Here is a 21,341-nt window from a genome sequence, read left to right as displayed (position 1 = left end):
AGAGATCTACTGCTATGACCTTTAGAAAATGGGAAGCACCCATCCCATTTTGGGGGATTTTTTTGTGGCTCAAAGGAATCCTTTATGGTTATTTTTATACCTGTCTAGAAGATGATAATTCCATTTCATGACAACTTTTGAGGTATAGAAATATGTTTTTGTTCTGCATAGTGCAAAATCAAAATATTTTTGATGTTTTCATGAAATGGAATTATCTCAGCAGAGCTGTTTTCTGGTCATAAAGCTCAGGTTTTTGATTCAAGTCTCTCTTTATCTCTATCTCTCTGTGTTCAGAAGTGATCAGAATGCCCTGGATCTCAAAATCCTTCCTGATTAAATATTCATCATAACTGGTACCTCTTCTCAAAATAGCACATTTCAATGAAATTCCATTTGGTCTAAAACATTCCAGTCACCTCTATTCATTTTCTAACTACAGTTACCCAGCTACAGTGAACTTTGGCACTGTTTTAAAATGATGGTATCATTCTCTTAGAAGTACACCCCTGTAGTAATATTGGAGTTGGCTTACAGTTTGGGGACAGACACAGGAAATATTAGTGTTGTACTGATATTCCTGGAAGTGTCCCCTACCTGAAGCAGCACTTCCAATAACGAAGTCACTCAGGATAAACCTTCAAATATTTGAGCATTTGCGGGGCTTATGCACAAGTACTGTTATATACTTGGTATTTCAGTGACAACCTTTACTCTGTGCTGGTTTCTGATACTGTTATATTCTGGGCAACAAATTAGACATAAATTTACAATATGACGTGACAGCAAACAATGCTAATGCAATTTTGGGCTACCTACATATTGTTCTGAACTGGGAAAGAGTGCAATCATACCTGGAGTATGGTGGGAACTGCATTAATAGGGGGATATTCACAAAGTAGAAGCGGTTCAGAGAAACACAAAATAATTTATTGGAGAGCTTTGAGAAATAATTCGCAAGAAAAGATTATGGGACAGATTGTCATTCCAATTAAGGACCCTTTATACCACTCTGAACCTCTTTACATTGACATACTGATGTAAAGCAACCTTATAAAGGAGAACCTGGGACTAAAAGGGTTAAGTCTATACAACCTGCTTAAGTGCTGATAAAGAGAAGGGACAAGATAATAATCTAAAACTATATGAAGGGTTTTAATACAAAGGAAATGGAAGACTTATTTTGGCTAATACAAGATACATAAATAGGAGTAATAGGTTGAAAATAAAATATAGAATATTCAAGTTGAATGCCAGAAAAACATCCAGACAGTAGGATTATGTTAGACTCTAGGACAGTCTTCCCAAAGAATTGGTGGAAGATTTACTGCTTGGGATGTTTTTAAAATAGACTGGCCCAAACAAAAGCAACATTTAATAAGGAACAGCCCAACAGTGGCAGGGCAATAGACTGAAATACTTGACTTTGCAGCTAGGGAAATATAGGCTAGGTATTAGAAATAACTGTCTAACTATAACAGGGGTCGGAAACCTCAGGCACATGGCTCACCAGGGTAAGTACCCTGGTGGATCGGGAAGGTTTGTTTACCTGCTGTGTTCATAGATTCAGCCGATTGCAGCTGCCACAGGCCGCAGTTCACAGCTCCAGGCCAATGGGGTGACGGGAAGCTGTGGCCAGCACATCGTTTGGCCTGCGCCACTTCCTGCAATCCCCATTGGCCTGGACCAGTGAACCACGGCCAGTGGGAGCCGTGATTGGCTGAACCTGTGGATGTGGCAGATAAACAAAGTGGCCCAGCCTGCCAGGGTGCTTACCCTAGCTAGCTGCGTGCCAGAGGTTGCCAACTCCTGAACAATAAGGATAGTTAAACTTTGAAACAGGTTACCTGTTGTAGAGTCCTTGTTGCAGAGTCCTGGTCACTGGAGATTTTTAGGAACTGGATAGATGATCATCTGTTGGGGATAGATTAAGTAGACTTAATCCTGTTTTAGCACAAGGGGATAGACTAAATATGGTGACCAGATAGCAAATCTGAAAAATCAGGATGGGGTGGGGGTTAATAGGAACCTATATAAGAAAAAGACCCCAAAATCGGGGCTGTCCCTATAAAATCAGGACATCTGGTCACCCTAGGACTAAATGACCTCTTAAGTTCCCTTCCAGCCTGACATTTCTATGATTCTATGACTTCAATGGACTTTTTGAAAGCTTATACCTAGTTAGGAAAATGGGAATGGTCATATGAGATCAGTCCAGTGGCGCATCTACTGTAATATTCTGTGTCTCACAGAAGATATGAAATACTCCATATTGGTCTACTATGGAGCAAATTGTCCACAGAGGTTTCTGTCTAACTTGCTGTCAGTTAGATGTTGACTTAGACCCAAGGGATGAAGGCTTATAACCCTTCCAATATTTTTAAACTATCTAATGAAACTGTGAATGTTCTTATTGTCCATATAAATGCCTAATCTTTTTTTTTTTTTAATCTTGCGATGCTCTTGGCCTCAATTGTATTTTGTGGCAATGAAATTAAGCATGTGTTAAGTGATTTGCTGGGTCAGAGTCAGAAAGTTTAGTTTATTTAGCTGTCTAAATAGAGAACAACCACTAAAATTGGTGATGTCTTCCTCCCATTTTAATCATGTTAGCCACTATAGGGGCTGGATCTCATTTGAAAATCTGACTCATTATATTTTAATTCGCAGTTTTATAACATCGGGTATATTTGCTGTTTTTTCTAGATCATGTCAAGGGCTCATGACTTCTGAGGATTTCACAGCCTCACACCTTTATTTCCTAGGGACCAGGGAATTAGAACAATCAACAGTATTCCTTTCTTCAGAACAAGTTATTTCACTACAGAACTCGAATATTTTAGAAGTGTTCTTGAGGCTTATACTGTTGTCGGACAGAAATTATGGCTGTAGCAACCTATCAGTGAATGTGCTGTTCACTCCTACACAAAGTTAGCTATGCCAGATTTATGAGAGGAAAGAGAATGCTGAGAATATGAAGTATGTTTCACATGCTCATATACATTGTATTAAATATTTTTGAGACAAAAAGGAATACCTAAATCCTAAGCTTATTTGTGCTATACAAGTTTATCCTGGTTAAATAAAAGACCTTGCACAACTGCTGAAAGCTCTTTTGCTTGAAGATAAATAGTCTGGTGCCAGTTATGCAATATATCCTAAAGTGCATGGCATCAACAAAAATCACTATCATAGGTATCTGAGTGAATTTGTGCATCACATTGGGTTATTTTTATGGAAGCCCTGAAGATATGATTCCTCCACTACATATTTCCATTTAGATTTAATAGGTTATCTTTAACGAGTAAGCTTTTTTTTCTTTCCTGGAATTTCTGTGTTGTGGCAATTGTTACTGGATACAATCTTTTTTCTACTGCACCTCATTTGAGTTTGGCTAACAGTTGCAAGGGAGCATATATTTCTGAACTGTTAGTAAAGCAACATTTAATAAAGAAGACCTTAGTGAGGTTAAAGTTGTCCTTATTTTTCATACTGCTGTGAAGCAACATGACAGCCTGGGAGGAGGAATCTTGAAGTGCTAGTCACCTGTGTAGAAATGAAAAACCAAGGGACAGAAGTTGAGTGACCTTTGTCTGTTTTAGGTGGCACCCTGCTACTATATCAGTGGCCAATGTTAGCAGGGTACAGGCAGCTGCCTTAGTGAGCTAGTCTTGCTGTTGCTAGTGAGTGTCAGCTAGTAATGTAGAATGTAAAAAGAGAAGATGGACTGGAGATTAATGGGCAGGGGGAAGAGTTAAATAGAAATCTCAGAAGAAGAGTGTTAGTCTAGCAGGCATTATATTTGATTTTTGCTTGGTTACATGTTATCTGATTTTGCTGCTGAAAATAATATCTTACATTTATATACAACCTTCCATGCTTTGTAAACTGTAACGATGACGTTAATAATATAAGAATCACTGAATCCAACACTTATGCTCCACTAGCTCTGGAGTGAAATAAAGCAACAACTGAACAGTGCACAGCAACACTATATAACAACAGACAGACTTGCTTCAGCTAATTGCTAGTGTTCTGAGGTAATATTAAACGCAGTAAGGAACATGCAAAGCATTTGTCACAAAACACCCATGCCAACCTTTGTTTAGAAAAAGAGTCAGTGACTCTGTAAAATTTCAGTTATCCTGGACACAGATTTAATTCACTTCTAGGACACCAAATTCCAACAGGCTCTGGACCCCTATGACTCTCTATCTGTTTGATGTACTCTTCTATTTTCTAGGTGTTGAGCCTGACAGGCTACAGTTCTTTTGCTGGACATTTTCAGAGATAGGGTTGGGTTGCTGGCCGGCCTTGTCTCAAACTCCATGGATGCCCAATCCATGAATACTGTGATTGTCAGTTCTAAACAAAGCCTGGCTAGATGATGGCATACCTGTTACAAAAGGTAGAACCTGTGTACCCACAGCTTTAAAAAAACCTCAAGGCATATGAGTAGCTAACTGGCTTTTCTGTCATGCTGAATCAATCTAAAGCAACAACTGAAAGATTTCTCTAGTAATAATAGAGAATGCTATGACTGCAGACAGTGCTGTACAGCCATTAGCTTAGAATGAGCCCCAGGCTTCCTCTTGAATAGTGAAATGCTTCCTCTAATGCAGTGAGCAAATAATTATAATTTAACAGTTTCACAAACCTTTTGGGGCCTTTTCCTAGCTGCCCAAGATGTACTATTTGAATAATAAAGAATGAACAAGATGAGAGACGCCTTACTTTTTTCTTAAATCCATTTCTTGTTTTTCATTCTCTTGAACCTGAGGCACAAAATCAAAAAGAGGGATAGACTTTCTTCTTATTTGAGCTCTGCACATTAAACAAAACAGTCTTTTCTACAATTCTGCTTTCCTAACTACCAAAGAGCACTATTCTGGAACCATGACACACACTGGATGGGATTACTTAAATGAATAAATACTACACGATGTCAGTAAAGGCCGCAAAATCTGACCCCCAAAAGGTGAAAACCCTCAATATTGATTTCTGTGCTATGGGCAAAATGATCACTCACTCTATATTCTTCTAGGTAGCCAGCAACTAACTTTTCTGCACAGGCTACTCAGAATACACATAAGTCCATATGGGATTGTGCAGATAGTGCCTTCAGTGGGGCCTCTTCCCTGTACCCCACAGTGTGTTGGCCAGTACCTTTGAACCAACTCGAAGGGAGAAATAATCTATCACTACTGCGATGACCCAGAATACTTTGTCACTGGAACAAGAGGGGAACCAAGGACCATACTGTGATTCAAAGCTTTTCCTGAGTCACTCTATAATGCTTAGTTTGCTCCTGGTGCAGCACAGCTGCATGCTGCTCCTTATTCAGGGCATGGCTACACTTACATTTTTGCAGCACTGGTAGTTACAGCTGTGGTCGTAGAGCTGTGTAGGGCCAGCGCTGCAGTGTGGCCACACTGACAGCGACCAGCGCTGCAGTGTGGCCACATTTGCAGCATTTGCAGCGCTGTTGGGAGTGGTGCATTGTGGGCAGCTATCCCAGCGTTCAAGTGGCTGCAACGTGCTTTTCAAAAGAGGGGGGTGGGGTGGAGTGTGACAGGGAGCTTGCGGGAGACAGAGAGAGTGGATTTTTGGAGCAGACACTGTGACAGCTCCCTGCCTTGCAAGTTCAAAAGAGGGGGGTGGGGTGGAGTGTGACAGGGAGCGTTGGGGAGACAGAGAGAGCGGATTTTTGGAGCAGACACTGTGACAGCTCCCTGCCTTGCAAGTTCAAAAGCGGAGGGTGGGGTGGAGTGTGACAGGGAGCGTCGGGGAGACAGAGAGAGCGGATTTTTGGAGCAGACACTGTGAGCTCCCTGCCTTGCAAATTCTGGCCATTTCCCCCACCCCTCTCTCAATCACTCTTAAATGTAAAAAGGCTTCAGACCAGATAAGCAGCTTCTCCGACGGACTCCCTCCCCCCCGCCGTGCTGTTTGTCTCCTCAAGCAAACAGCTGTGAACATTCCAAAGCCTCGGCTCGGCTCGCTCGCTGGAGCAAAGAGCAGCTGTGTTTGGTAGCTCCGGGGAGTACCTTCCGGTTTGTTGTAGACAGGAATTCTGGGATACCTCTTAATACCCTGGAGGCCAATAACAGCACTGGTGAGTGTCCACACCTGATGAGCAGCGCTGCATCAGCAGCGCTGGATTCGCTACACCCGTAGCGGACCAGGTGTACAACCAGCGCTGCAGGAAGGGAGTTGCAGCGCTGGCTGAGCTCTGTAAGTGTGGAAACCTGGTAAGTTGCAGCGCTGTAACCCCCTCACCAGCGCTGCAACTTGCAAGTGTAGCCAAGCCCTCAGTTCTCGTGAACAAGCTGCAGTCTAGTACTATATGAGCAAGAATCATGCAAACTAAATTAATAGTTGAAGTATATATGTTTTTAAAAAATTACTTCTGAACCTTATCTTTTTCCACAAACAGAAAAATATAGCCCTGCATAGATTTCCTACAACATGCCAAAGATCAGCTAACCAAAAATGTAGTTTAGAGGCTAAGACACATAAATTGTGTAGAAGTTGATTGACTTTATCATGAATGTGGACTCTTATCAATGCTAGCAGGCATCTGGCTATATTCACTTTGATTTACTCTACTGAGCATTTACTCTACTGAGCATTTTTACAGATGTAAACCTGTTTTGCCAAGACAAATGGAGTGGTAAATATAATAAACTAAAATGCTCATAGAAAGAGAAAAAGGAATTGTCAGGGCTCTAGTTGCAGAAGAAAAAAGCCCGTAAGATACAGCCTTCATCTTTCCTAAAAGATAGACTCCAAAGACTGAATTAAAAATGAAAGCCTTTCTGAAGAAAAAGAAACAGCTACAATGGTGGAGGGGGCGGAGGGGAAGGAGGAGGAAGAGACAGCCCTGCTGAGGTTAAGGTTCTTTTTTCCCCCCACAAAAGGCAGCTCAACAAACAGTGGCAGATGTCACCCTGACAGCGAAAGTGGCAAGCGGCCATCTCAGTTCTGTTTGTGACTTTTTTCACAAGAGTCAAGCTGCTTTTTCCACTCCATTCAGCATGTTTGTGAATGCTTGATTTGCTCAGAAGACAAAAAAGGGCAAGAGCTCTAGAATTCAATAGAAGGTCAGAATGGCAATCTTTTTGCTGGGTCCAGCTTCCTTTTATACTCTGACATCTGGGGCCTATTACCAGAACAAATTAAAGCAATTCAAACCACCAGCAGGGGAAAGAGAGTTTTCTGTTTTCATACAGCATAGCTACAAACTCAGGAAGGGGAACTGGGGCTCCTAACAATATGGCGTAGCAATACATTTGCTACACTTGTTTTACAGAAATATACTGCAAAAAATGTAATCAGTGATTAAGTAAAAGATGTCTGGTCTTCAATATGTCCCCCACAAAAGGAAAAGAAGAAATAATTAAACTGATGAATTTGCACTTAATTTTCAGCCTGTTACAGCATGAAGCTCTAACTGTTTCAAGGAGTCACATTAGTAGAATCTATAACATGGTTCCCCTTCCCCCCATCTGGCACATTAATATGTGTGGCTTGTGAAATTGCATTTTCTTCCACATTCCAGTAAATAAGAAAAGTATTATACTCTTAGTTGAAAACGTAGCTTTACTTAATATGTCTGGAATGTTATGCCAATTGGTGGTGGTAAACATTTTCACATGTTTATCCCTCTTTTAGTTGTGTTTTTCAGCATTCCACTTCGCTTCCTCTTAGAAGTCAGTCTACAGAGCCAAATTCCTTTTAGTAGCTGAGAAGCAGAGACACGGACAGTTAACACTCTTTCTGGGTACATTGGCTGGAGGCAACAACAGGTCTTAAACATGTAATCTGTACTTGTTACAGGGACTCATTGAGCAGCAAGGCAATTTATTGTGTCAGATTGGTCTGGATCCTCACTATGGGAGATAAACGTATTCACTGAAGCTTTTTGCAGTTAAACTCTTTTCTCCATGGATGAGGTTTACTTTTCAGTCCAGTCCACTTGCTTTGGAAAACACGTTCTGTTGGTGACCCTTCCCTTGACCAGCAAAATCAGGTCTTGATGAAGAGAAGAAAATCATAGACATGATACAGAAAATGAATAATTATATTCAATAATAATTCTGATTTGCAAGATCCTTAGTATTTTAACAAAGAAAATTTTTTTCTTACTATGGTGTGCCTTATAAAGCCCTCTGTTAAAATCCTACCCTACTGCTATATTTCTATTATCATTTTCACCCCTTTCCACAAGCCCTATTTTGAGAGATGTTATTGATACATTGGTATTATGCTGGTGTTCTTCAGGGGTGTGATTTTATTTGGCCCGTTGAAAATATGAGTAAAGTATTTGTGTAACTGGACTTTTAAAGTCCATTGAAAGACTTCTTTTAGTTCATAGATTGTTTAACTGAAAGTATCCATACTGTATAGTTATAGTGGGCTCTTGAGTAAATGTCTTGCCTGTAAAAAGGACTAGAAAAAGTCCTGGGCTAGATTCTTTGCTAACTTATGTGACTTTATTTACAGATTAATTGCTGCTCTTTCAGCTAGTTCTAAAAAGAACCTCACAGAGTGGAGTCCATATTGTAATAAAACCACAGCCCTTGGTTAGCATATACCTTTCACCTGAATGGAAGCATTTATTTGACTTCTCCTTAGGATTACCACTAGCAGATGTTTTGTAATCTATTGAGCACAGGTATAGTATAGGGCTTGAAGGAAGTTGTATTTCATAGAGCATATTTTTTACCTACAGTCAATGGTTTAATGGAAACATTTGTTGTCCTCATCCTTATCATCCTCATCCTTCATCAGTATCAACAGGGAATAATTTAAACTCTTTGGGTGATGAGGGTAGACTAGAAATATACCCAAGGTCTTTTTATGAGAAATTGTTTTATGAATTTGACAGATTATAACTTGCTTAGATAATTGTGTGTGTGTGTGTGTTGGGTATTACAATATATTTGTTTTTGGATATTATTGACTTCATTTGAAAAAAGAACAAGGTGAGGTGGTGTGTGTGTGTGCATACTTTTGCTAGTAACATTCTTTTGATCACTTGACCCTATTAACAGCTATGTGAATTATATCCAAGTTTGATAATATATATTGAAAAAATATGTTGATTAGATTTGTGCTATATTAAACATTTTAAAATAGCCTTCACTCCCCATGGTCTCTCTTTCAAACTGTCCCCTTTAAAACCTCGGCTGTTAATGTTAAACTGATGTGACTAGGACAGAACATGAGACTCTGAGAGGATCTATTTCATAATAGCGCATTTTCCAGTGTTGAGTAAACTAATGTGAAAAAGTGCTGGTACTTTACACTTGCTGTATGTAAAGCTTTTCATTTGAAGAGCTCAGTACACTTTAAAACTTTCAATTATTTTATTCCCACAACATCCCTTGATGTAAGTATATATTATCTGTATTTTACAGGTGAGGAATCCTGAATGTAGTTGAGGAGCACCATGGTGCAAGATTATCCAGATTTTGTGGGTGAGGGCTGTACCAAAGAAGCTGCTTCAGTAACTATTTACAACCTGAGGAGGAATCCTTAGGAGGTTGGATCCACTGGGTTTCCAGCTGTTTGTATTCTCTGAATGATACATAGTGATTGGAGAACTGCTCAGGATCTGTCTTTCCTTTAGTCTAGTTGCCTTTGAATAGAAGCAAAACACATATTCTCCATTCTTTGCTGGATTGTTTGAATATTCTTATTCTTCTTTCACAATTTAGAGAACACCACCTTTACAACCGTTTTCACTTTAAAATGAAGTAAATACTGTACCTCTTTATTTTTCTCTACCTCTATAACTCTTCTTGCTTCAGCAAGAAAAACACATTAGTGGCCTCCCAAGGATCAGGTTGTCATAATATGGAAGCTATGATGGGCCGGATTCTCTGGTCAAGCCAACTACTGTTTGGTGATAATGTTTGGTCATGGGAGGGTGAGGTAAAAAAGGAGAGAGGCAACTTTAAGGCACCTTTATGTTCCTGCAATCTGAGGGCCAGCCAGAGCCCAGTCTGGTCACTGGAGTAAATTAGAACAGACTGAAAGGGAAACTGAGAGTAATGGAAATTTTTTTCTCTAACAAATTAGTGTTAGAGAAGCCTTCTTGAATGGTAGACATTTATGTAGCATTGATTCATGTTAGATCAGAAATGTTCACATCATGGTCAACAGAGCACCAGTGGTTTTCATAGTCCTTGTAGAATTAAATAGCTTGAGAACAGTTTATGGGGTGACTGGAGTATTGGAAGAGGAAGTGATCTATGAAAGTTGATTTTGCTTGCCAGGTGGCATGCAGAATATAAAGTGCAGCAAAATATGGTCATCTGTGTCTTCAGAACTGATGATGCCACTCTATCCTGGATGAATATTGCAACCAGTGAAGCAGATGTGCAGTGGTGCAGCTGGGAGACACTGAGATACTAACGCCAAAGTAACAACAGTCAGAATAAATTTTTCCATTAGTGTTCTACTCATTTTCATTGAAGGACTGTAATGGGGGGCTTAGTGAGGCACAGGAATGTCAGACACATAGTCATGAACAGATGGTTAAGGGTTAATGCCTCTTTTACCTGTAAAGGGTTAAGAAGTTCACCTAGCCTAGCTGACACCTGACCAGAGGAACCAATGGGGGAACAAGATGTTTCAAAAGGAAGGAGGGAAGTTTTCCTTTGTTGTGATTCAGTTCGCCGGTTGGAAAAAAGATAAGAACCAGCCTCTGATCAGAGTAGTAAGTCTGAGAAGGATAAATAGGTTTTGTTATTTCTTTAGTAGCCTGTCTTATGCAAATTGAGGTAGAACTCAAATTGGTTATTTGAGTATTTTTGTGTGTAACTAATTTGTGCCAGGGGAACATCGTCTGTGTTTTGATCTGTTGTCTGTGAGAGTAGCTGGTAGCTCATTCCTCCCAGAGGGTTTCTTTACCTTTCTTTCTTTAATTAAAGCGTTTTTTTTAATATACCTGATGATTTTCCTTGTTTTTTTTAAAATCCAAAGGATTGGATCTGTGACTCACCAGGGACGTGGGGGGAAAGGAGGGACTGAGTTAATTATCTCCTTGTTTTAATTCCAAGGGGTTTGGATCTGTGTTCACCAGGGAATTGGTGAAGTCCCTCAAGACTACCCAGGGAAAAAGGGGGTCCTTGGGGGTGGTGGCAGCGATACCAGATCTAAGCTAGTAATTAAGCTTAGAAGTGTCCATGCAGGTCCCCACATCTGTACCCTAAGTTCAGAGTGAGGAAGGAACCTTGACATACATTTAGGTAAATTATTACTATTGTTGTTGTTGTTTTTTGTATTTCTAAGGCAAATACCCTCAGTGTCTGCATGCCATGGCCCATTATACCATGCCATGGCCCATTTGAAGCACATCAGTTCTCTCAGAGAAGAGCAAAGCTACATGCTTACAGAAGAAAAAACAACAAATATTTCTATTTCCCAGTCAAGGCCATTTTGCAGCTCAGGGAAAAGGTTGTGGAAAGAGATGATCATCATAACTGCAAATATTAGAGGAGCTGTTATTGGGTGAAAATATACAACATTCCAAGTATGGAGTGATACTTTTCTCTAATGGTTTTAAACTCATCTTGCAGGATGTTCTTCTCTTTGGTGTAAGAGATGCACTTGTCTATGTATTTGTACCAAACTATTTTAACAAAGAAAATAAAATCTGTAGTTCTTTGTTCTGCATCTGCAAAGTGACAGTCACACACTGTCCTTCTCTCAGGGGCCTGGCACAAAAATAGCCTAGCTCTATTGCAGGCTTACAGACAAACGTTTTATTCAGGCTAACAATAGCAAATGATTTCATAGACATGGGGTCCCGCCCTGAGTCCATCCAGAAGCCTAGGGTGAATGACTCTATCTCCCGGTCCCACTTGTCCTTTCCCACTTGTCCCCTTCTATCTAAATTCAGAACACTAACCGTCTTGACTGAATTCTGTATTTGTTTCAAGCTCTCTCCCCCCCCGTTAACTGACAGTTCCCACATATTTTTAAGTAACAGCTAGAGTGCCACTGAGTGCTTAGGATTGGACATTTGAGACCCCTTTCAACATTCTCAGTAAGGTGTCCAAGGTACCCTAAGTTCCATTGTGTACAGTTCATCTAATGGGACAAAGATGAGGTAGATTTTTCAAAGCAGATGAATGTGCTTCTATAATCTATTATGTGTTACTTGTGAATATGACTTGATTCTGTGTTTGTAAGTGATTTTGGTGCTCATGACAGATGCCATATTGAAAACCATGTAAACTTCAGTTCTCTATTTATCCACAAAGCAAGGACAAAGTGAGCAGCAGAGATGAATCACATACTGCACTGCCAACATGTCTTAATCCTAACCTGTAGGGCTAACTTCTAGCACTGCAAGGGTAGTTCATTTTCTGTGGCATTTGAGCTTCTGCCGTGACTAAAGCGATTGCCATTAAAAATAAAATAAAAACAGCTTGTACCACAGCATGGTATTTGATTGTGATGCCTTATTTGGAGCATACCCTATACTGAGAAAACCAGTATGAGAGCAAAGTCCTATAGTTAAGGCACTGGACTGGGACAAAGAAAATGCAGTGGATTTAGATTCACGAGATTTAGATTCAGTTAGCATTTCTGTTACAGACTTTCTCTGTGGCATGTCACTTAGTCTCTCTGTCCTTCAGTTCCCCATCAGTAAAATGAGGATAATAATGCTTTCTATCTCCTACCCTTTTTCTTTCTTGTCTATTTAGATTGCAAGCTCTTAAGGGCAGGGACTGTCACTTACTATATTTGTACAGTGCCTAGTGCAATGAAGTTAGATCTTGTTTGGGCTTCTAAGTGCTACTGAGATGATATTAATAATAATGGGGAATATCAGGGAATAGTGCAAAAGCTACATTACATTTAACAGCCACAACTAAAAATCATGCAAATTAAGATTTGTTTTGTGAAATGAACTGAGCTGAGACTAAGACATTTATTAGAAATTGCCAAATACCTCACAGGTAGTAGCTATATCTCCTTACTATGAACCTGTAACTTCAATTAGACTGATACTATCCAAAGTTAGGTATCAGTCTTACAATGGTGCATTGCACAGATGGACTAATGAGCCCTTGAAGAATCTCACTGTCTTCAGTGGGGCTGTACACTGGTGCAGCAGTATGCCCACGCTTCTTAGACTAAAAAAAGAACTCTTTTGCACTGTGTTCACCTGGAAACACAATTACTGACATCAGTTTTGCATATCATAATTTTAGCTAGCTGGAAGCATAACGGAGAGGAAGCATGCTGCACAGGCAACTGTGGTGTGAACAATTCAAGCGCTTTAAAACAATAACAAGCAAAACCCTTTCAGGTTCAAAGGAATCTAACAAATCTTTTCTTCAAAGCTTTTTGTCTCTCTTCTCAAATCTACTCATTCAAATAAAGCTGGGGACAACTGAAGTCGGACTGTTTTCCTGTAGTTAGTTTAAACTTTTCATGCAGTCATAGTCCCACTGATGTCCAGTGCTAGCAATCTGACGTCTTAGTTGAGAAAGGTTGTTTCACATCAATAACATTGTCCCTTTAAGGGACCATTTTTCACAGACTTGAGCCTCCTCTAGGAATTCTGTTTTTAGCAGATAAGAGCATCATTTTTATAATAATGTTTTACAGATTTTCACAACTTGTTTTCATTGACTAAATCTACAAAAACAAGGAACAGTAAGGAGTGAACTGTACTGTGATTTGTCACATCTAACTTGTTTCCTCCCAGTCTTGGTGCTGAGATAAAGAAGCCTAGAAGCACGATTAGATATCAGAAATGTATTCCTAACACAGTTAGAGCTGAGAATCATCTTAATAAGTGGATAAGTTTTATATCCTTTCATTTTCAGAACTATATTACAAAGCCTAGAATGGTGCAGATGCATTTTGAATACTTCCCCCTCATTCCCCAAATACCCTTTATTATTCTCTCTGGTACAGAAAAGGAATGGTAAACTACCATATTTTTACCTTGTAAATTTTCCCCTGTTACTTTATTGCCTGGTTTTCATTTTTCTTCACTCTGAGTTTTTTTTGGTATTTACACTGACTTTCAAGTTAGACTTTAATTTTGAGATGCAGACATCCCAGCTAAAATATGGGTGTGAGGTACTGATGATAACTTGGTTTACTGCCTACCATGTACCTCACAATTTATATTGTCCTGACATAGTACTTTTACACTTATCTTCCTTCATGTGCTGCATAGTTATTCTAGTTTAGCAGTGTTAAGGATGCCATCTGCTATGCCAGCAATATGGTGCTGCATTTTGAATCTCTGAGAAATAAACTACACCATCTCCCTAAAATTATAGTGGAACACAGTTTCTTATTTATTATCTATTATGATTACTATTATTTTCTATTGAATCTGGAACATCTAAAAGTGCTCAGGGACACAGTGTTCCTAATCTCCTGACTAGTACTGAAAACCATCATGTGGGACCAGCAATGACTAAACAGAGCAGAAAGATCCAGCTGTGATGATTGGTCTTGTGGTTTGGTAAGCAGCACTCTGAGATTTAGGTTCAGGCCCATGATGTGTTGCAAGAGTGATAAACTGGGGCTCCAAGGGAAAGAGGAAAAAGACGTGGATGTTCATTACTTGACCTGCTTGAACTACTTGCAGTGAAAGATATATTAAGGGCATATAACCTTTTCAGCTCTTTAAGAACAGACTGTGACTTTTGCACTAAGTAGCATCTGTGCTGAGGCTATCCCTAAGAACTGGGAAGGCAGAAGTTGTTCTTTCTTTCCGTTCTTTTGTGCCAAACACAGCTCTGGTTCAGGTGAAACTAGACATTAAGCTAGTGATGATGAGAGGTAAATCAACTCTTCAGTTTACACTATAAAAGGTTTCATTGTCCTTTCTCAAATAAGCATTACTTCTAAAAGAAAACACTTTTCACACTGAAAAGTGTGAGTCTTTTCACCTCCATTTGTAGTACGAGCACTTTGGCGACATTCAAAGAACATCTAACAATTGAATCTTGGCTCCCCTGTGTTAAAACAGACAAAGAATCCAAACTAAACATTAAATCAAAACAATCAATCCCCTGGATCTAAGCACCCATAAACCTTAGGGCAACATTTGCCAAAGTGTAGGACATGCCACCCTGTGGGGAAGTGAAAGCATATCGAGGGAGTCATGGAGGATGCATACAGTGAGATGGGCAGGCATTTAGAAACAGCTCGTGGTACTGAGTATTGGTTGCTCACTAATCATTTCTCTACAATAATAAACCCAAACGCTGCAGCTTAGATAATATTATGTAATATTTTGTATCATCACTCTAGAGAACTATGTATCTTTTGTAAATCAGTCCTGAGCTGAATTAGTATTATTGACACAGGTTGAACAAGTGATGGAAACAAGCTAGAGAGCAGCAGCAATTGTAATTGTAATGTCAAAGGTGAATGCAGCACCACTTCTTACATTACTAACTTATTTAGCATTCAGAATTTACTGAGGAATCTTTTGTCACATCATCCATCATAGATTGGCACTAGAGAGATAGAAGATATGAAAATTAAAAACCTGTTTATTGCCATAAACAAAAGAGCATGAACAACATCCATCAAAGACAGACAGAGATGGAAGATAAATAAGGGCTGGCTAGAGCCAAGTAATCTGTGCTTATTTTTTAAAACTATTTATTAAAATGTTCTGGATACAGATTAACTTTCTTTTGCTCAATTTATTTTATTTGCCTTGAAATGGAAATGGCAAACACTTTGATAAATTAATTGTAAGGGTCCCTGGTTTCACTCTCACGTCTTTTAAATATCTTTGCATCCTCTGCTGAAGTGTAATTTTGTAACTTTTTTCAGCTATACTTCTCCATGAATTATAACAGATGCCACTGACACATCCTACAGTGGCAATTAAGAAAGGGAGCTTTTTTCCTCTTTTTTGCTGGAAATACAAGAGGTATTACTGGTGGAAGGATACTGCACTAAAGGCTTGATCCAAAACTCATGAATGTCACTTGGAATCTTTCCACTGACTTCCATCAAGCCCTAGGGAAGCCCTGTGTGTTCCTATATCTTCTCAGCATAAAATCTATGGCTTTACTGAGGAATGGCTTTTACTAAGAACCAGTCTGAAACCCAGTCACGTTCCCAATCAGAACTAAACCTTTTTAGAGTCAAATTATATAACGCTAGCATCTCCCAGAGCCACCTATCTTTGTTGGTAAAATTGAAAGATTCAATAACTATGAATACTTGTTACTGGGCCCAAAGTGCTACACAATGTAAAGGTAGTGCTCTGACACACAATGCACAGTGGGAAACTTCTAACGTGGAAAACTCAAGTATGTGAGAAACATAAATTCAAAGAATGTAGCCAAGAGGCAGCTACAGTTGCTCTGCCGAGGAAGTATATTAATAAGAATAAAGAGAATGGAGAAGAGTCTGTGGGTACTACAGGATGAAGATGAAAGTTGGAAGAGTTCTATGAGCCTGTCAAGGATAAAATCAATGGGAAGGATGAAGGTCATGATGTTCTGGTATTCTAGCTGGGGAGGTTCAAACAGAGTGAGGTCATTAGGGTGTCAGAAGGTTGTCACATATAGAGGTAAGAGGATAGAGAGGGAACACAGCACAGGGTGAAGAGTAAAATGCAATATCTTCTGATAACAGAAAAATATTCAGAATGTCCACACAAGGGTAACTGTATGGTACTGCTAAAGTACCTGTCTAAAACAGGTACCTAAGAAACATTATAGCAGATGATATTCATTGTAATCAAGTGCAAAGTATTATGACTAGGAAAGGGAAAAAAATAAGCTACTCCTACAAATGGATTGTCTAAGAATTATGATATGTCTATACAGCAGCTGATAGTGTGCTTCCCAGCACTGGTAAACAGACATGCACTAGGTCTGCTCAAGCTAGTGCACTAAGTAGAGCAGTTTGGCTATGATAGCACAGGCAGCAGCTTGGGCTGGCCACCAAGTGCAAATCTGCCTGAACCCCTAGCTATGTACTCAGATGGATACCCTGAGCTGCTGCCCAGGGTGATGTGGCCATCCTGCCATTTTTTGCATGCTACCTCAAACCAAGCTAGCACATATCTGTCTAACCAGTCTGTAAAGCACGATCCCCAGCTGCTGTGAAGTCATACCTTTAGTTTCTAACCTGGTAGAAAAAAAGAGCCATGCATCAGTATGTACATCTGCTTACTGCACAGAAATGATCAAAAAAGCACGTAACATTTCTACCGCATTGGGAGGGGATAAAGAATAATATGAGAAAATGTAAGTTTATTAGATAAGTCACTTCTCATTTTGTGAGTACTGGGCCTGATTCATAATTGCATTGCATTATGCCAGTGTAATTCCACTAAAACCCTACACTCGAATAGTGTCCAGACAACCAGGTGCACAGTATTTTGTTTGCAGAATTCATTTCTCAACAGAAGCATATTAACTTGGCTGCTGGCAGAGCATTCTCTACAGCAACCTCTCCCCTTGGAGATTCTCTGCCCCTTGACCTTCCAGGCACACTACAAAGCTTGTATATGGTGAGGAGCTTTAGGATCCCTGTTGCGCAGCTAGGTCCTGTAGCCACAGCAGCATCCACAGCCACAGCATGAAAGTTTAGGAAGGGAAGCTCCCTCACATGGTGATAAAATACATAGGTGGTACAGCCATCAAGCTTGACGTTTCCCTTTCTGAGAGGTAGATTCAGAGACTCCACCCCATTCTTAGGAGCTGCTTAACTCTTTTCGGATGTCACATCACTAAAAAGAACAAGGAGTACTTGTGGCACCTTAGAGACTAACACATTTATTTAAGCATAAGCTTTTGTGGGCTAAAATCCACTTCACTGGATGCATGCAGTGGAAAATACAGTAGGAAGATATATATTTATGTACACAGAGAACATTAAAAAATGTGTATTGCCATACCAACTATAATGAGTGTAATCTGTTAAGGTGGGCTATTGTCAGCAGGAGAAAAAACCTTTTGTAATGATAATCAGGATGGCCCATTTCCAACAATTGACAAGAAGGTGTGAGTAACAGTAGGAGGTATAGTTCTACTTTGTGTAATGACCCATCCACTCCCAGTCAAGCCTAATTTAATGATGTCTAGTTTGCAAATTAATTCCAATTCAGCAGTTTCTTGTTGGAGTCTGTTTCTGAAGTTTTTTTGTTGTAGTATTGCCACTTTTAGGTCTGTAATTGAGTGACCAGGGAGACTGAAGGGTTCTCTGACTGGTTTTTTAATGTTATAATTCTTGATATCTGATTTGTGTCCATTTATTCTTTTGCATAGAGACTATCTAGTTTGGCCAATGTACATGGCAGAGGGGCATTACTGGCAAATGATGGCATATATCACATTGGTAGATGTGCAGGTGAACGAGCCTCTGATAATGTGGCTGATGTGATTAGATCTTATAATGGTGTCCCCTGAACAGATATGCAGAGAGAGTTGGCAATGGGTTTGTTGCAAGGATAGGTTCCTGAGTTAGTGTTTTTGTTGTGTGGTTGTTGGTGAGTATTTGCTTCAGGTTGGGGGGCTATCTGTAAGCGAGGACTGGCCTGTCTCCCAAGATCAGTGAGAGTGAGGGATCATCCTTCAGGATAGGTTGTAGATCCTTGATGATGTGCTGGAGAGGTTTTAGTTGGGGGCTGAAGATGACAATAGTCCACCTTAACTAATTACACTCATTATAGTTGGTATGGTAACACCCATTTTTTTCACATTCTCTGGGTATATATATGTCTTCCTATTGTATTTTCCACTGCATGCATCCGATGAAGTGGGCTGTAGCCCACGAAAGCTTATGCTTAAATAAATTTGTTAGTCTCTAAGGTGCCAAGAGTACTCCTCGTTCTTTTTGCTGATACAGACTAACACGGCTACCACTCTGAAACCTGTCAACATACTTGACTGGCTCTTTTTTCCCTTTCTTTCCTGCTCCCTGTATAGATTACTCCTGCATAACAGACTAGTTAGAGAAGTGATGGGTTCTGAAATATTGGTTCCTACGTTTTTTAAGTCCATACATACTAGAAAGGGAAGGCCCAAGTTTTTCTTACATTTAATCTCTGAATCCAACACTATGTATCCAGACTGCACTGTACCCCCAAAATAAAGATGAATTATTGACACCCTTTAGTTTTCTATAAAACTTGTTATCTTAGTTGTTCCATTGATCTTAGAGCATTGCTAACACCAATACCAAACCCAGAAAGACAGAGACTGAGTTAGGAGCCTGTGGCAAAAACAAAACAAAACAACTAATGAGAGGTAAAACCTTTCAGTTTCTTTTAAATTGGGACACAGTTTTCACACCTGTCACAGTTTTATTTTGTCCACATCTCTCTAGACTCTCAAAAACACTCAGGGATCCATTCTTAGGGCTTGTCTTCACTTGTCTTCATATTATTAGCTCTAGGTGTAACTCAAGTGTTGCCTCCATCCCAACACCTATCCATACATGCATATCTGTAGCTTGAGTTACTCGAGCTGGCCAGCCTATTAGAAGGTGTGCATTAAAGCATGAGTGCTGCTGATGCTGCAGCTAGTAATACTGTGAGGACTCAGGTACTCTGTGCTGCTAATCCAATCACTCTGTGCATCCTGAGTGTTTTTTGTAGGGGTGCCAACTTTTGTTGAATGAATTCCTGGAGATTTCATCACATGACATTATCTTCAATTAAATAGTAGTCTTTAAATCCTGGAGACTCCAGGACAATCCTGGAGGCTTGGCAAGCTTAGTTGTTTGACAATCGCTCTTGAGCTAGACTAACTCACAAAGAGTTAACCTGAGCGTAGATAACACAAGCTCACATTACACTGAAGACAAACCAGTGGTTGCACCTCAGGTCTTCTTTGTGCAACTGAAGAGATGGAGCAAAGATGTCTCTCTGATCTTAGGGCTGGCCCAGGGACAAACCTCAAGGCTGTGTTAAATTCTACCAGATGCAGTGGGCCTCAAAGGACTGTTATAACAGCCAAGCTATCACTGGAGCACTTCACCAATATGCCTCAAACTTGATCTCTATCCATCTCTAGGAAAAAGAGAGAAAGAATAGTTCTTATTCTAAGCCCATTTAATCCTTGGTCTCTTTGATGAAGAGGCCAAAGTGTGCTTGTTTTGAAGATGGCTTTGTTGATGAGAACCTTGTCTCCCAGGAAATATACTGTCACCACCATCTAATTTTTTTATATCCTACTAAACAGCCGCCAGATTTAAGCAAATTTCAGACTATGCGTACCTGATTCAAATACAAACCGAAGTCTTACACATAAAAATCTTTCCAACAAGTAAAGCCTACTCAGCCCATTGTTATCAATCAAGTGAATAAAATAAAATCCATTTTCAAAATAAACCCAACCCTGCATTTCTTTGACAGTTTAAGAAACAAGCTAGTTAGGTCCCAATCCTGCAAACATTTGTGCATATGTCTGATTAAAGTAAGACTGCTTATGGTCAAAAAGTTAAACCGGTGTAAGTGTTTACAGGAGCAGTGTCTTATCTGAAATTAAAAAAAACCAAACCAAAAAAAAATACTTTGAAATACAGCTATAATTATATTTTAATCTACAATATATGGGGATAGTCTCTTACATTCTCCTCTCTCTTTTACCACCGGGGTGATGCACAGAAACTGGCTTCATCTCCCTAAATGGGGATTCCCATTGTATGCTGCAGAGCTCAGTCAGAATGCATGCAACCAGCACCACGACCACCCTTAATTGCACCCCCAATGCGGGTAGCATAAAGGAGGTGTAACTAAAGTGTGCCACTGATGACTACTACCAACTGGCAAAGCTTAGGGCAGTGCCCAGGCTGCTTAAAGTCCAAAGAGACCACTGTTGGCATAGAACCAGCTATGGAATCTGGAAACTGTAAGTGTTGTTCTGGTTATCATCTCTCTCTGCTGTACCCAGCTGAAATGGAAAGTCTGCAGACAGTAGGAGCAGAAAATCTAGACATATGTGGTTTTCAGATTATATCAATACCTCTTCATATCAAGCTCAAGTAGAACATATTTGGGTTTATTATTAATCTGCATATGGGTTTAGAAATGTATTTAATAGTGTGAAATATGGGCCTATGTGGATACAGATCGAAAAAAAACAACATCTTCCTGCTGTGAAATATTACTATGTTATGAATTTTTGGAAGAGAACATATGAGCTCTGTCAGCATGGCTAAAGATATGTCTTCAGGTCCCAAGAGATGGATTCAAATCTAGGTTTCCAATTTATGAATGGCACTGATAAAACTGATATGCATTGGTGAAAGATTCAGCAAGTAGGGAATATTTTCTAATTTTATACACTAGGAACAAATAGAGAACTGGAGCAGAACTGGCT

At 39.7% G+C, this 21,341-nt stretch overlaps 1 protein-coding gene across 3 annotated transcripts in view; it reads right to left on the bottom strand.

Moving 5' to 3' along the window:
* The window catches only part of CDH19 (cadherin 19), a 199,816-nt gene that overhangs the window by 163,757 nt on the left and 14,718 nt on the right, over nt 1–21,341 (bottom strand). For 2 of the 3 annotated variants that reach the window (XM_032787283.2, XM_032787279.2), the window contains exon 2: nt 1,845–1,911. The exons of the other annotated variant lie outside the window; for it this stretch is intronic. The gene's annotated coding sequence lies outside the window, so the exon portion shown is untranslated. The remainder of the gene's footprint in view (nt 1–1,844; nt 1,912–21,341) is intronic. 3 annotated transcript variants of the gene reach the window in all.

This window comes from Chelonoidis abingdonii, chromosome 2 (assembly GCF_003597395.2).
Source record: "Chelonoidis abingdonii isolate Lonesome George chromosome 2, CheloAbing_2.0, whole genome shotgun sequence".
Taxonomy (NCBI): domain Eukaryota; kingdom Metazoa; phylum Chordata; order Testudines; family Testudinidae; genus Chelonoidis; species Chelonoidis abingdonii.
This window is presented reverse-complemented; position numbering and strand designations above follow the sequence as displayed.